Here is a 14,958-nt window from a genome sequence, read left to right as displayed (position 1 = left end):
CCTCCTTCCAAGCACATGGATCTCTAGAACAATCTGAAGACATCTGTGTAGCGATGAACCTGCCTGTAATATTGTCATCCATGCCATAGCCTTGCCTACTGCTATGTAGCCAGATTACCACGAATCCAGAGGGATGAGTCTTGACAGCAAGATGGGGAAGCTGGAGCCACACATCTTTAGGGATGTTCTGGGATCTTTCCTTTCTCTCTCATCCCATAGAAGACTATGAGGGAGAGCATCGCTTCTGTTGTTTATCAGCTCAGTTTACTACTGGCCTCTGCACAAGGTCTTAAGAGAACCTCAGGCAAGAATCTATGGAAAGCCCTTAATCCAGAACCCAGCACAAGTTAGGGCCTCAGAACTCGTTAGTTACAAATACCCATTATCTCAAAATCCATTGAAGAGCTTTCTCTGCCCTGCACAATATCAAAAGGGGGAAATTGCATATTGCAACGTTTAGCCACACAAATGCTATTTCCCATCGTGCAAAATCAATCCCAGAAAGCAAAGGCCGAGTCTGACGTCTCCTTGAAAGAAGCACATGCTTTTGTGGGATGCCCCTGCATCAACCAGGGTCCCAGACAACCTTCCGGTTATTTGTCTGTTTGCTCCATCCCTCTCCTGTCTCCCAGGCTAGAATAGTCCCAACGTGCTTCTCGTTGCTTTTCCCTTCTTGTCATTTAGAAAGCACGATGGTCCCAAGCAGACCAGCGAGACTTAGGGGGGATGACGCGTGAGGCAGCTGGATGGCTCACCTCATACCCAGGATGGCCTGTCCCTGAATGCGAGGGAGAGACAGGAGTAGCTTCCATCTCCTTCCTCTTGGACCCGGAAGGGCAGGAGATGAGAGGTGTTTACGAGATGCCAAGCAGAATCCGGTCACACAAGAAACGGAGCTAGACGCGGGAGCTTAGAGGGTGTCAAGTCTACGCAGGGGTGCCAGCAAGGGAAACTAAAGCCAGCTCACCTCCAGGATGTCCTGGTTGCAAGCCTAGACAAGAAATTCTGCGTGCAGCTGCTGAGCACCCAGGAAGACAAAAGCAGAGCAGGGAGGCACAGCGTGAACCCACTGACTTATGTGGAAAACGCCCATCCTCTCACACACCTGGGACTAAATTCTGAATCTCTTTGTGAGTTTAAAAAAAACCATGCTATTCGACACGCCATGAGCTTCTTGCAGCAAGAATAATGAGCTACACAGACCCGCCTTTGTCTACGTCTGTCAGTGGGTTCACACCCTCTGTGCCCCCCGGCCTTTGGGGCCCCCGATTCTGGGATCTTGAACACTGATGCAGAGTGGACCTTACTGCGTGGAGGGCCAAGAGGATTTGCAAGCTTAAGTGGGCGGCGTCCCACGACCCTTGGGGAAGTCATCATGATGATGGAAGTCATCATAACGATGGAAGTTATCACGTTGAAATAATCAGCAGCTTGCTAAACCAAATTCAGGGAGTGGAAGGAAACAGAACCCCGCGTGGAGTGTAGCCGGCTGAAGAATGCCCCCCAAGAGGTCCACACCCTGATCCCAGAACCTCTGCATATGTTGCATCACGTGGCAGAGGGGAATTCACACGGCGCATGGAATTGAGGTTGCTGACCCGCTGAGCCCGAGCTGGGGAGACGATCCTGGATCATTTAGGGGGGCCCGATGGAATCACAGGGGTCCTTAGAAGCCAAAGAGGGAGGCAGGTGGGGTCAGAGTCAGAGCGAGATTTTCAAGATGCCGCCTTGCTGGCTCTGAAGACGGAAGAAGCAGCCGCCAGGAGCCAAGGCTCGCAGGAGCCTCCGAACCCTAGAAAAAGGAGGAACAGGAATTGTCCCCCTGGAGCCTCCAGTTGGAACCAGCCCAGCTGAGACCTCGATTTTAACCCAGGGAGACCCCATTCGGACATGCGAGCTCCAGAACTGTCAGAGGACAGATCGGCATGGTTTCAAATCCCTATAAGTAGCGGTAACTGCAGGCAACGTGCATTGACGAGAGGGTGCAGGCACGGCTGTGGACTCCTGCAGTCCGGCACGGGTGCGCCCACGGGTGTGGGTCCAGCTGAGAACCCCACTGAACACCGACGGGGCTGCACAGGTCAGCAAAACTCAGCTAGACCCCCAACCTCACGCCGCTTCGATTCCCGTGGAGGAGGCCACCGTGGACCGAATCTCCAACAGGGCGTGCAGTTGCCTCTGTGTGACCAGCAGCGACGGGCGGCCGGGGTTCTGGGTGCTTCCAAAAGGGACAGCTGGGGGTCCGACGGGGGCCCGAGTGGGGATCAGAGGGGTGTCCCAGGTGGAGAAGTAACAGTTGAGCCGATGGCTCAAGAATGAGGAGGCATGAAAGGCTCAAAGAGGGGGCGGAAGGGAGTTTGGGGAGGCAGGACTTGCCCGTGCAAAGGTCCTGTGTGGACGGGACCGAGGATGGCTGTGGGGCTAAGAGTGGAGAAGAAGAGGCCGTGTGTGGTGACGTTGAGCAGATGGAGGCCATCCTTGCTTTCCATTCTACCATCTCCCTCTTTGCTGCTCCCAAGGGCCCCCTCCCGCCACCCAGCTGCCCAGCTCGGTGCCCTTGGCTCCGGGTGTCACACTGCTGTTGCTCCTGTCCCCATCGCTCACGTCCTTCCCTTGAGCATCTCAGCGCGAAGTTCATTTTTCCCATCAGAGAAGCGGACGCTCCTACAGACAACCGGGAAAACCAAAGGCAGACCCGAAAAGGAGAACGACCCCTCAAATTTGCCCTTGGCGGGAAACCCGGGATCTTGCCGGCACCCATCTCCTTGACGGTTAGCTTCTCCCCTTGTGGGTTAAGTTGCTTAGACCGGATCCCATGGCAGCTTTCCCTTCATGTGGACAGGGCGCCCTCTCTCACTTGGAGGCTCCAGGGCCTGTCCCCAAATCTCTCTACGGTCCCCCCACTGCAAGGACACACCCCTTCTGCACACCTGCTGCCCTCGGGAGTCACCACCTTCCTGCAACGTGGTGCATGTGGCCCCGGCCCCACAGGTCAGCGCCTCCCCTCTGGCTCTGGATCCCATAATCGTCCAGACCCCACGGGGTTGGCTAAAGACTGGACCCCAAACACACCCTGGAGCCTTCCACGACCAAAGGGGGGCTTTGTACATGGGATTAAGTTAAGGATCTCGAGATGGGAAGATAATTCTAGATTTTCATCTGTGGAATCCCAAGATTCCTGACAAGAGAGGGCGAGCTGACCAGAGAAAAAGGGAGCTGGGCGGATGGAAGCAGAGGGCCGAGTGACGGCTTCGAAGACGGGGCAAGGAGCCACGAGCCAAGGAAGCCAGGTGGCTTCTGGGAGCCGGGAAAGGCAAGCAACGCCTTCTTCTCTAGCGACGTCGGGGAGAGAGAGAGCGTGGCCCTGCCAACATCCGAATCGCCGTCTGTGAAACCCATTGCAGACTTCCGGCCTCCAAAAAATCGAAGACGATGCGTCTGTCTTGTGGAAAGCGTTGGGGAACGGTGACAGCAGCACCAGGAAATGAATCCGCTGCCTCCTCCGTGCTTCTTCCTCTGCCCACTGTGTGCCGAGGCCCGCTCCACTTCCAAAGGTGTTTGCGGTCCTTGAGCGGCATGCCCAGCGCCACCCTGAGGGGTGGGCTTAACCACGCAAGATTTGTCTGGGCTTTGTTGTTAACCGATATTGCGTCTTGATGGACCCACGCGGCCATTTGGCCCAAACGCCAGTCAGCTCAGGACACAGAGCATCATGGGAGTTTCACCCACCACCGGGGAAACTGATGCTGAGGTTTCACCCAACACCAAATACATCCGAATCTCAGGGCAGGGGGGCGGCCCGACTCCGGTGTTTCTTAAGCCCCCCGGGTGATTCCATCCAGCAGGCAGGGCTGAGTCCACGGGAGCCTGCAGAATCGCTCACAGGTTTGCAAGAATAATCCAGACAGCAGAGCCCCGCCCCGACCTGGGAGCCCGAAGTCGGTCGTGACCCCCCAATCACCTCTGCCGCTTTCCAGTTGGACGCATCGCTCGCTCTTAGGCACGGGTGGGGCGCCTGGGGCCCCGTTGACCAGGGCATTCCGGTTTCCCTACGACTCAGCCGTCACTTCCGAGGAGCCTCCCTCTGACCTGGGAGCCTCAGGGCACCTGCAGAAGCAGCAGAGAGGGAGTTTTAAGTGCTTATAAATGAATAGAATTGGAGGGGGTCTCATTTGAGCTACAGGACACTAAGTAAAGATTCCTTCTTGAGCTGATCAAAAAAAAAGATAACACATGCACCCCTATGTTCATCACACTGCACCATAGCCAAGACGTGGAAGCAACGTGAGCGCCCGGTGACTGATGAATGCATAAGGAAGACGTGGTATATATACACGATGGAATACTACTCAGCCCTAAAAAAGGCAAAACCTTCCCATTTGCAACGACATGGATGGACCTGGAGGGAATTATGCTGAGCGAAATAAGCCAGACTGAGAAAGACAAACACCACATCATTTCACTCATGTGTGGAATATGAATAAACACATAGAGAAAGAAAACAGTTCAGTGGTTACCAGGGGAAGTGGGGTGGGGGGTGATGGGGAGCACTTATGTGGTGACGGTCAAGAAATAACGTACAACCGAAACCTCACATTGATGTAAACTATTATGAACTCAATAAAATAAATTTAAAAAAAAAAAAGACGCCTTACAAGAAAAGGATGGTGTACTCAACTAAATTCGAGGCTCCCGGGAGAGTGGCTTATTAATCCCGTCCACGCTGGAGCCACAGAGAGACGGCATCCACACCGCTGGGTCCCACGGAGCAGCTCCGGACTGCGGTAACATTCACCCCCCCAGGGCCAACCTCACGGGGACTCTCCGGGTAGAACTCCCACCGCCAGAGACACTCGCAACACCGTAGGCCGCGGCTCCGTGCACAACCGTCCTAGTGACAGCAGCACGCCGGCGTCTCCCGGGAGCGTGCCGACGGATCAGCGGGTAGAGCCGGGACCCTTCTAAGTAAACATCTGCACCGTTATTTCCTTCAATGAGTCGACTAATCGGATGTTTTCGGGTGAGAAATCTCGCCATCCTCTGCTCACGCACACACAGCAGAGCACAGAATGAATTATTCCACTTGCATCTGACACAAAGGGCTTTTTTTTTTTTTTTTTAACCCTTTTGGAATGGACCTCCAAGGACTAACAGATGCATATCATCAAGGGGATGGGGACGGAGAATTGTGAAAAAAAAAAAATCACACAAAATAAACAAAAATGCATATGCGCGGGCGCATGTTTGCACATTCGTCTCCAGAGCGGCCAGCTGTCCCGAGGCAGCGAACCCAACTCTGCTACGCGGAGACGGAGGGACACGCGTGAGCCGCACACGTCCGGGCTCCAGGACATCTAATTTCATACCCGCCTGAATTCCACAATAGCAGTTAAAGCGCACCGATCCCTCAGACTTACGGGGTTGCCTGTTTACCAACGATTATTTGTCTCCACAAATTTCTATAACATTCACGCGACATTTGATTTTGGACCTTTGTGTCTGAGAGTGGATGCTTTTTGGGAGATATAGCTGAATCCAGAATCAAATTATCACATTTCCGTTACTCTCAAGTTGTGTGTGTGTGTGTGTGTGTGTGTGTATTAAACCCTATTGCAAGGATTTAAAACACCTTGCAATAGAACTTCATAAATAACCCCGGCTCGCTCTTTCTGTTGGCACTGGAGGGGGGAAGCGAGGAGCATTGTAGGAAAGTCTTCTTTGTTTAGATTCTGCAGTGATGGAAAGGAATAGGGCGCGATGGATAAGCAATTTTGTACATGTTTCAGAAAGTTTTATCCACCCAGGGAAAAAAAAAAAAAAAAAAAACACAACCAGGCAGGCATTTAAAACTCCAATTCACCCAAGAAAATATCTGACTCATGATTCAGGCATTGGCCCAAGCAGAAAAAGCTAAGTAATTTTACGAGGGAGGCTGTGCATTTCTAATAGATATGAAAGCTTTTAACTTTTTTTTTGGGGGGGGCAATTTTCCTGCTAGCAAAACCGCCACAGATAGAATTTGGGGCATACCATTTTTTGTAAGCCATCACGTCTTTTGCAAACAATTCCATGAACATCTTGTACAATAAGGATTTTATAAGGAACAGAGAAATATCAGGAGATGAAGAAATACACAGAGGTCCCTGTTGGACCAGACTGGTGGGTAGATGCATCTTCTCCCCTCCCCAGACTCTCTCTTCAGCCAAATTCGTCTGCCCAGGATCTCAAGGAACCTAGATGACTCGACCAGCTAATAGCCCCTCCCAGGCGGCTGTATATACTGACCCCAAGAGTCTGAACAGCTCTGATTATCTTCCTGAATCTTTTTTTTTTTTTTTTTTGCTGAGGAAGATTAGCCCTGAGCTAACATCTGTTGCCAATCTTCTTCTTTTTTTGCATAAAGGAGATTGTCCCTGAGCTAACATCTGTGCCAATCTTCCTCTGCTCTGCATGTGGGTCACTGCCACAGCATGGCTGACGAGTGGTGTAGGTCCACACCCGGGATCGAACCCATGAACCCTGTTGCTGAAGCAGAGGGTGCCAAACTTAAGCACTATGCCATGGGGCCGGCCCCTTATCTTCTAAACCTCTGATGCATCTGTTGAGGGACATGGTTGTGGCCCTCTCATTGAGTTTGGGGAGGATTCAATGAAATCTACTCAAAAAGCGTGGTACTCAGAGGATTGGTTATGAATGTTAAGTACCATTCTTCTTCTCTGAATGTAATGTATGAGCCCAGTTAGTTCTGGAGGACACTAGGAGCCTTTACCACCTGGGGAGCTGGCTCAGCTCTGGGCTCCCAAGTAGTCGGCCTTTGGGTTGAGAGTCTATGTTCGTGAATATCCCTTCAGCTCTCCCAGTGTGGTGGTCCTCTGTCCCTCCATCTATCTATGTGTCTGTCTATTTACCTATTTATCTATCCATCCCATCTATCTATCATCTATTTATCCATCCATCCATCTATCCATCAATCCATCCACCCATCTCTATCTATCTGTCCATCTTTCTATCCATCTATCCATCCATCCATCCATCTATCCATCCATCTATCTATCCATCCATCTATCCATCCATCCATCCATCTATCCATCCATCCATCCATCCATCCATCCATCCATCCATCCATCCATCTATCCATCCATCCATCCATCCATCCATCCATCCATCTATCCATCCATCCATCCATCCATCCATCCAACTATCCATCCATCCATCCATCCATCCATCCATCCATCCATCCATCCATCTATCCATCTATCCATCTATCCATCCATCCATCCATCCATCCATCCATCTATCCATCCATCCATCCATCCATCCATCCATCTATCCATCCATCCATCCATCCATCCATCCATCCATCTATCCATCCATCTATCTATCCATCCATCCATCCATCCAACTATCTATCCATCCATCCATCCATCCATCCATCCATCCATCTATCCATCCATCCATCCATCCGTCCATCCATCCATCCATCTATCCATCCATCCATCTATCCATCCATCCATCCATCCATCTATCTATCCATCCATCCATCCATCCATCCATCCATCTATCCATCCATCCATCCATCCATCCATCCATCTATCCATCCATCCATCCATCTATCCATCCATCCATCCATCCATCCATCCATCCATCCATCCATCCACACAGCTCTATCATCTATCATCTGTCTACCTACCTACCTATCTGTCTATATTTATTAATTTATTGACCACAAATAACACGGATGAGACTAATTCACAAATTTTCTGGGAGTAAATCTCAAGTTGTTCTCAAACCCAAACAAGAAGGGCCTCCTCTCCTTTGATGAAAGAGCAGAGTCTGCCTTGCAAGGCAAATTGTCTCACAGAATAAGGACCAGAGGAAAGAAGAAAATTCCCTTGGCCAAGGTGGGAGGCAGCAAGAGCGTTTGCTTAAAAGAAGAGTTTTAAATCATTTGCATGAGTGTGTGGTCTTTTCGGCCCAATGTTCTCCATACCTTTTTATTAAAATGGAATTCGAGACTAATGGAACGAGGAAGCTCTGGGAGGCTGGCTCTGTTTGCGAGCCCTCCCCCTGGGAGGGGTGTCCTGTCTGACTCCCTTCTTCATGGAAAGAGAAGACTCAGATTCCAGCCCCGAAGTCAACGCTTAATGCAAATTGTACCATTTAGTTAATATATTACTTGAATAATCACAAAATAAAATTCAATCAATAGCCAGCCATCCTGGCCAGAGGCAAGCTGAGCCACTGTCTCCTCTTTGCTCCCCAATCAGTGTCTCTTGACTGTTTGCATTTTTAATATCATGGAAATCACCTCAATATTTTTAGGGGCTAATGAGAAGTCAAGAGTTTCTTTATATTTTTAATATAAAAGAGAACATCTTCTGCCCCTGGGAAAATATTTATGAGAAACATAACTGAATGAAGAACCAGCTTTCCTTTTCATGTTCCCTCTGAGCAACAGATCCGCCCATTAGTTCTGAGCGCCGACTCATGAAATATTTAAAGCCGCCGTCATGTAGAGATTTACCTGCCTGACATGTTTCGAGAAGCTGGAAAAAAGTGGAGGGTAGGTTGCATCCTTCTACACATCCGTGGCATGAGGACGTCTGCCCGGATTAGAGATGCTTGGAATGTGGCTGACTCCACGTGGTCCGGGAACGTTGTCGAGAACACTTGCAACTCGGAAGGTCTAGACTTCCCAACTCCACCTTTTCCCCCGCTTCCGTGGTGTCCTGGCCCCTTGGAGAGCTGGCCTGAGCAGGTGTCGTTGATTCCAGATGACCAAGTTGCCCAACTGCTGTGCACAGAGGAAAGGACGGGCCCCTGGGCGTGTCCTAAATTGGAGCCAGTCACAAACATGAACTCCAACAAGCCAACCAAAGAAAACACCATGACAATCGTGCAGTTTTCCTAGATTTTGGCCACAGGTGTGCCATCGGTCAGAATGCAAAGGACAGATGACAGGGAAATCCTGAGGGTTCTTCCCAGGAACACACATGGTAAAATTCCATAGACGCTGCCTCTGAGTCATGTGGAGTCTTTAGCTTCTGAGAGTGGGGTTGGGGGGGGATGAAGGGAGGGTGGGATGGAGAGATTGGTGATGGGTAGATAGATAGATACATGGATAGATGGATGAATGAATGATGGATGGATAAATAGATGATAGACAGATGGATAAATAGATATAGATGCATGGATGGATGGGTGGATGGATGGATGAATGGAGGGAGGGAGCTATGGAGAGAGAGATGATAGATAGATGATAGATAGATAGATAGAGATGCATGAATGGGTGGATGGATTGATGGATGGATGGATGGATGGATGGATGGATGGATAGATGGATGGACGGATAGATGGATGGATGGATAGATGGATGGATAGATGGATGGATAGATGGACGGATGGATGGATAGTCTCTGAGGAGGACACTGTCCTTGGATTCAGGGCCGCCTCCTCCAGGAAGCCCTCCTCTCCATCCTTGATTCAGGGCCGCCTCCTCCAGGAAGCCCTCCTCTCCATCCTTGATTCAGGGCCGCCTCCTCCAGGAAGCCCTCCTCCCCATCCTTCCCTTCATCACAGCTGCAAAGACCCTGTTTCCTAATGAGGTTTAATTCCTAGCCCCCACGCCCCCATAAACTCCTCGTGCTTCAATCATGTCTCAGGGTCTGCTTCTGGCAGGATCCAAACTATGACACCCGTCCCCCCCTCCTGGGCAAGTGAACCATCCCTTCATCTCAAGCTCCAGGCGGCTCCCGGCAGAGTCTGGCTGATGGCGTCCCCACCAGACATCCCTCTGCCCTCAAACCCCCGAACGGAATCGGCTCCTTGCAATCTTGGCTTTCTGTGCTTGCAGAAAAAAAAAAAAAAAACCCACTAAAAGGTTACTTGTAAATGACATTCTGGGAAGCCCCGCACATCCCATTTTCGATCTCCCGGGCCGTCACGGCAAAGTGCACGGAGATGGTGAGCTCCGTGCCGACCTCACGGTCACGCCCCTTCCTGAATCCAGTGCCTGCATTCTCATGAGTCACCTTCCACCCCCTACACGACGGTCACGGGGAAATAAAAGAGAAGGAGATGAGGAAGTCACGCTCAGCTTTGCATTTTTATTCTAGAGGCTCGGAATGGGGGCCCAGATAACGCGTTTAGCATCCCAAATTATGGGCGAGCGCATTTCCCATCTCCTTAAGGCACCGCACGCCACCGAGGGGCTTCCAGGAACCCCAGCAGCCTTGGAATGACCCCACAGCTTAGCACACATCCACATTTACATCTCCCCCAATGGGAAATAATAGGCGCGCGTGTCCTTTTGAAGACGGAGTTAGTGACCTTCTTTCCCTGCGATGCTCAGGATCATTTGCTAAACAGACAGGGACTGTCACCCCTCTTAATTCCTTTTAGGCAAGAGGGAGGCTCGGCTGGTGACAAACAGGCCCCATAAAATCGGGACACCTCGGGGACAGAGGCGATGATTCGGCAAGCGCGGGCCAGGGTCCGCCAACATCCACCCGTGAGGTTTCTCTACGTCCGGATGGGACAGAACGCCTGCCTCGCATCCTCGCTTCGGGACGGAACCCGCGGGAACTCGCCCCCTCGGGAGGAGGGCCCCAAAGCCCAGAAGCAAAGTCTGTGATCCATCAATGGAACACGGCTGTCACTCACAGCGTGAAACGGACGCTGGTTCACCACCCTCCTCGAAAGAAGACACCTCGACCCGGACGTACGACTCTGCTTGAAGTCTCGTCACGATGAATGAAAACCAAGACGGATCGCAGAATCTCAGAAAACACCCTTAACACTCAAGACTCGAGGCAAACCGCCTAAACGTCCATCGACGGATGAATGGATCCAGAAAACGTTGTCCGTACGGACAGTGGAATATTACGCAGCCTGAAAACGGAAGGGGACAACGTGGAGGAACCTGGAGGGAGGACATGATGCTCAGTGACCTGAGCCAGACACAGAAAGACAAATTCTGCGTGAACTCACTTATAGGTGGATCATCTGAAACGGTCAAAGTCACGGGAGCAGAGAGCAGAATGGTGGTGGACAGGGGCTGGGCGGGGAGAAACGGAGAGATGCTAGTGAAAAGGCACCAACTTTTTGCTATAAGATCAATTGTTTCTGGAGATCCACCGTGCGACACCGTCCCCACAGCGAGCAATCCTGCACTGCACGCTCACCATTCGCTAAGAGCGTTCATCTCAAGTATTCTCACAAAAAAAAAAAAAAAACAGAAGAAAGAAATTGGTAGCTGTTTGAGGTGACGAATATGTTAATTTAGCCTGTGAGCTTTTCACATTGTGGATCAAAACATCACGTTGCACACCCTGAAAATTTACAAGTCATATTTGTCAATTATCCGTCAATAAAATTTAAAAAAAAAAAAAAAAAGCAAAGAAAACCCCAAAGGGAATAGCTCGCTTCACTCCGATGAACTAGGAACAGAGCGTTTTTATCTACGGAATGCCATGTGGACTCTAAAAACACTGTGACTGGCCATTTTAAACGTGCAATTCAAGGGTTTTTAGTTTATTTATAGAGCTGAGCCACTGTCCTCACAATTGAAAAAGAAACGCCGTACCATCCATTACGCCATCCCTCCCAGCCTCTGACAACCACTCATCCGCTTTCTGTCTCCATGACTTTGCCTGTTTGGGACCTTTCACATCAATTGGATCACACAGGAGGTGGGCTACTGAGTCTGATTTCTCACACTGAGCATCATGTGTTCGAGGTCCATCCACGCTGTAGCTGTGTCAGGGCTCGGCTCTTTTTCATGGCTCAGTAATATTCCACTGCACGGATGGACCGGTTCTGTTCTTCCATCCGTCTGTTGATCGACACTTGCCTTGCTTCCGCTTTTTGGCTGTTGTGAATTCTGCTGCTCTGACCATTACGTATACAAGTGCACACACACACACGTTTTTTGGGGTGGACATGTTTGCATGTTTGCATGTCTCTGGGGTCCACCCCTAGGAGGAGAACTCCTGGGTTACGTGCTAAGTGTATGATGAACCTTTTGAGCAACCGTCAGACTGTTGCATATCCGCATCACTGTAATTTCGATTTAAAGGGGCTTAACGCTGCCTCCTACGCGCCACCCCACTGGGAAATGAATCCTGGCTATTCTTGTGATTTCCTCTCCTCCCTAGAGTCTCCTAAGAATTTGGGTCACGCTCCATTTTCAGGCGACTTGGAAACGGGTCCATGCAGTCTGGACACTGACGGCTTCGCTCTGCCCCTGCTGCCAGCAGCCCTTGACATCCTGGGGATGCAGGAATCCGTGCCCGGGCTGGGAACCCAGGAACCCGCAGGCCAGCCGCCCTGGACAGGCGTGGCAGAGCCAGCAGCCTGTGCACAAACTTCCTGTAGGATTTTGCGGCGCCGAGCCGTCGGCACTGGGAGCTGGCCATCTCGTCGGGGGTGGTCAGGCGCTGTGCCGCCCCTGCCGTCTGGGTGCCCCTACACCGGAGGATCAGGGGAACGTGAAATAAACATGTCACGCGTTCAGACGCTGCAGCTTCTCTGTCCCGGGAGGTGCGTTCACGGTAACGAACACAGCAGGCCGCTCGAAGCAATCTGGCCGGCTGCTTTTTTTTTTTTTTTTGATTGTGGGGGAAAAAGCATCCCCACCGATTTCTCTCTCCCTTTCTGCAAACCCTCCATCTCCTCTCTAAGACACCCAGCACGTCCTCACGTTTACTCTATGACAGAAGCTCAAATGCGACACTTTCTCTGCAGGCTGCATGCTCTAAAACCCTAAACCCCACCGCAACGTGGCGGGCACGAGCTCGTTGGCACCCTCTCAGCCCCGTAAGAGGAGGCAGGCGGCCACCGCACACAGGTGTGCACGCTCCTCCGTGACAGCTTCTGACACCCACCGCGGCGGTGGTGGCGGCCCGGCCGGGGGTCGGGGGTGTGACCTCTGGGACAGGCTGCGTGCGCCCTTGAGGGCCAGCAGGTGGCGCGAGCAGACAAGCGTCAACGGAACGGAAGCAGATGCTCCCCAGCACGGCTCTCCATCACCCCGAGCAGAGCCGCAAGCCGGGAGCCGCGTTAGCTCCAAACACACCTGCCATCATCCTGTGGCACGATCCCGTCTTCCCCCGGATCCTTCCCAGCCCCGAAGGAAACCGCGCCACCGGGTTAGAAACCAGCCGGATGAAAACTCCGTGAGGCGGGCGTCGTCAAGACAGCAGAGGATGGTCAGAGAATGAAGAGTTGAGGACGCACGGCGTGGACGAGGGGAAACCCTTTGCAATGATGCCCCCCCACCCCCCGCGAACCCTAAAATCTGGCTCGACACTCGGAAATTTAGGGTTTGTATGGGAAGACGGGAGGTTTCAAAAATCACACGCCTGTTTGACCCGCATCTTACACCTTTTTAGAAACAGAACATACTTCTCTATTAATAGCGAATTATTTCTACAATTCGCCCCCAAGGAAGGTCTGGATTCGGCTGACTGCCCCAGCCCCCTTATTGGAAAAGGGGGAAAACAGAGTCTGCCTCAAAGGGATCGACTTTACGCAAAATATTTTTGCACACAGAAAACACCGTGAAAGGGGAACTGGTTATTCCATATGGTCCATTTGGACCCCCCCCGAAAATCCCATGATCCCACCTTGTCTCACCCTGCGACCCTCCCACGTCACTTTCCATTCAGTCGATGGTCACGGATGTTGACCACGTGGGGATTCCTACATCCAAGGGCACGATCTTTATGAGAAACACGAAACGGCTTGTTAAAACCCAATGGACAAAGCCATAAGAATCTCTTCTCTCACCTGGGTTTTCCCTTAAACCACTCGGCCACGGGGCCAGCCCGGCCTCATCCATTCTTATGCTGATGGGCAAGCACCCCCATCTAAACAAAAGACAACCCCGTAAAATCCCAACTGACGTTGGTTCTTGATGTCTCATCACCGAAGAGCTTTTCGATGTGAACGGAGACGCTATGCAGCTGCCTGCAGATGACAACAGATTCCACGTTCTGTAAACGTGGATCCCGACGAAGGAAAGACGATTGATGGATGATCACACGGACCTTATCGCCATTTCGGACACGGAGCATATAAATTTAAGCAGCAGGACAGCCAGGATTAGCAAACAGGACTCCTAGACATCAGCCCCACGTGGATGCTCCGAGGAACGAGGCAAATGACAGCAGCGGGTTTTACACGGCTTCCGTCAAAGCGCTCAACGTGTTTGCCCCATTCTCCATGTGGCATGAAGAAATTGGCGGTAATAATTCATCCTTCCCAAAGTGGATTTTTTTTTTTTTTTTTTTTTTTTTTTGCCCCGTGAACCCAATGAAAACGAAAACAAAGTTTAAAATCGAGGCAGACCGCCGCAGACCATGGAGAGCAGGCAAGAGTGGTTCAAGGGCCACCGTCCCGGAAAGAACGCCGCGAGAGTCTGCCCACGTGTTTGGGGTATTTTTATGATCCCGAAGCCGTGGGGGGACTGACCTCTCTCTGTCATTTTAAAAACTACAATGCTCCTTTCTCTATCGTTCCTACACTCGTGTCCCCGACCCAGAGTTGCTGAAATAAGGTTTTCAGAAAAACACGACCTAAAGTCTGAACTCGCGAGGCGCTCTGCTAACTTAGGACCACTTTTCCAAGGCGCCGAGCTTAATGAAGCTGTCTTTTGGAGCAAAGCGGTTACCCCGAGAATTTCAGAGATGTCTCCTGGTGAAACGACCCCATTCGAAAAGGTGGATGGGCTGGATTTTATCCTTTATCTTTTGCCTAAATGAAAGCAAGCTTTTGCCTCCGTCAACACACAGACTTAACCGAATCAATCATCATGATCATCATCGTCATCAGAAAAAAAAAAAACATCAAGAAGGAAAAATAACTCTAATTTCCATCCTCCTGTGCCTCCAACCCCCTTGCACACACGCGGACCGGCCGCAGATTCAGAGGGCAGACTGACGGTTTGCAAACCGAGTT

General features: G+C 51.1%; 1 long non-coding RNA gene across 1 annotated transcript in view; it reads right to left on the bottom strand.

The window, feature by feature from the left end:
- Nucleotides 1–755: 755 nt before the first annotated feature.
- LOC138921726 (uncharacterized) overlaps nucleotides 756–14,958 on the bottom strand; it is a 19,568-nt gene continuing 5,365 nt past the window's right edge. The window contains exon 3 of the long non-coding RNA XR_011434570.1: nucleotides 756–4,107. This is a non-coding gene — a long non-coding RNA (uncharacterized lncRNA). The remainder of the gene's footprint in view (nucleotides 4,108–14,958) is intronic.

Source organism: Equus caballus, chromosome X (assembly GCF_041296265.1).
Source record: "Equus caballus isolate H_3958 breed thoroughbred chromosome X, TB-T2T, whole genome shotgun sequence".
In the NCBI taxonomy this organism is placed as follows: domain Eukaryota; kingdom Metazoa; phylum Chordata; class Mammalia; order Perissodactyla; family Equidae; genus Equus; species Equus caballus.
Note: the sequence above shows the minus strand (reverse complement) of the source record. Positions and strands in the feature narration are given on the sequence as shown.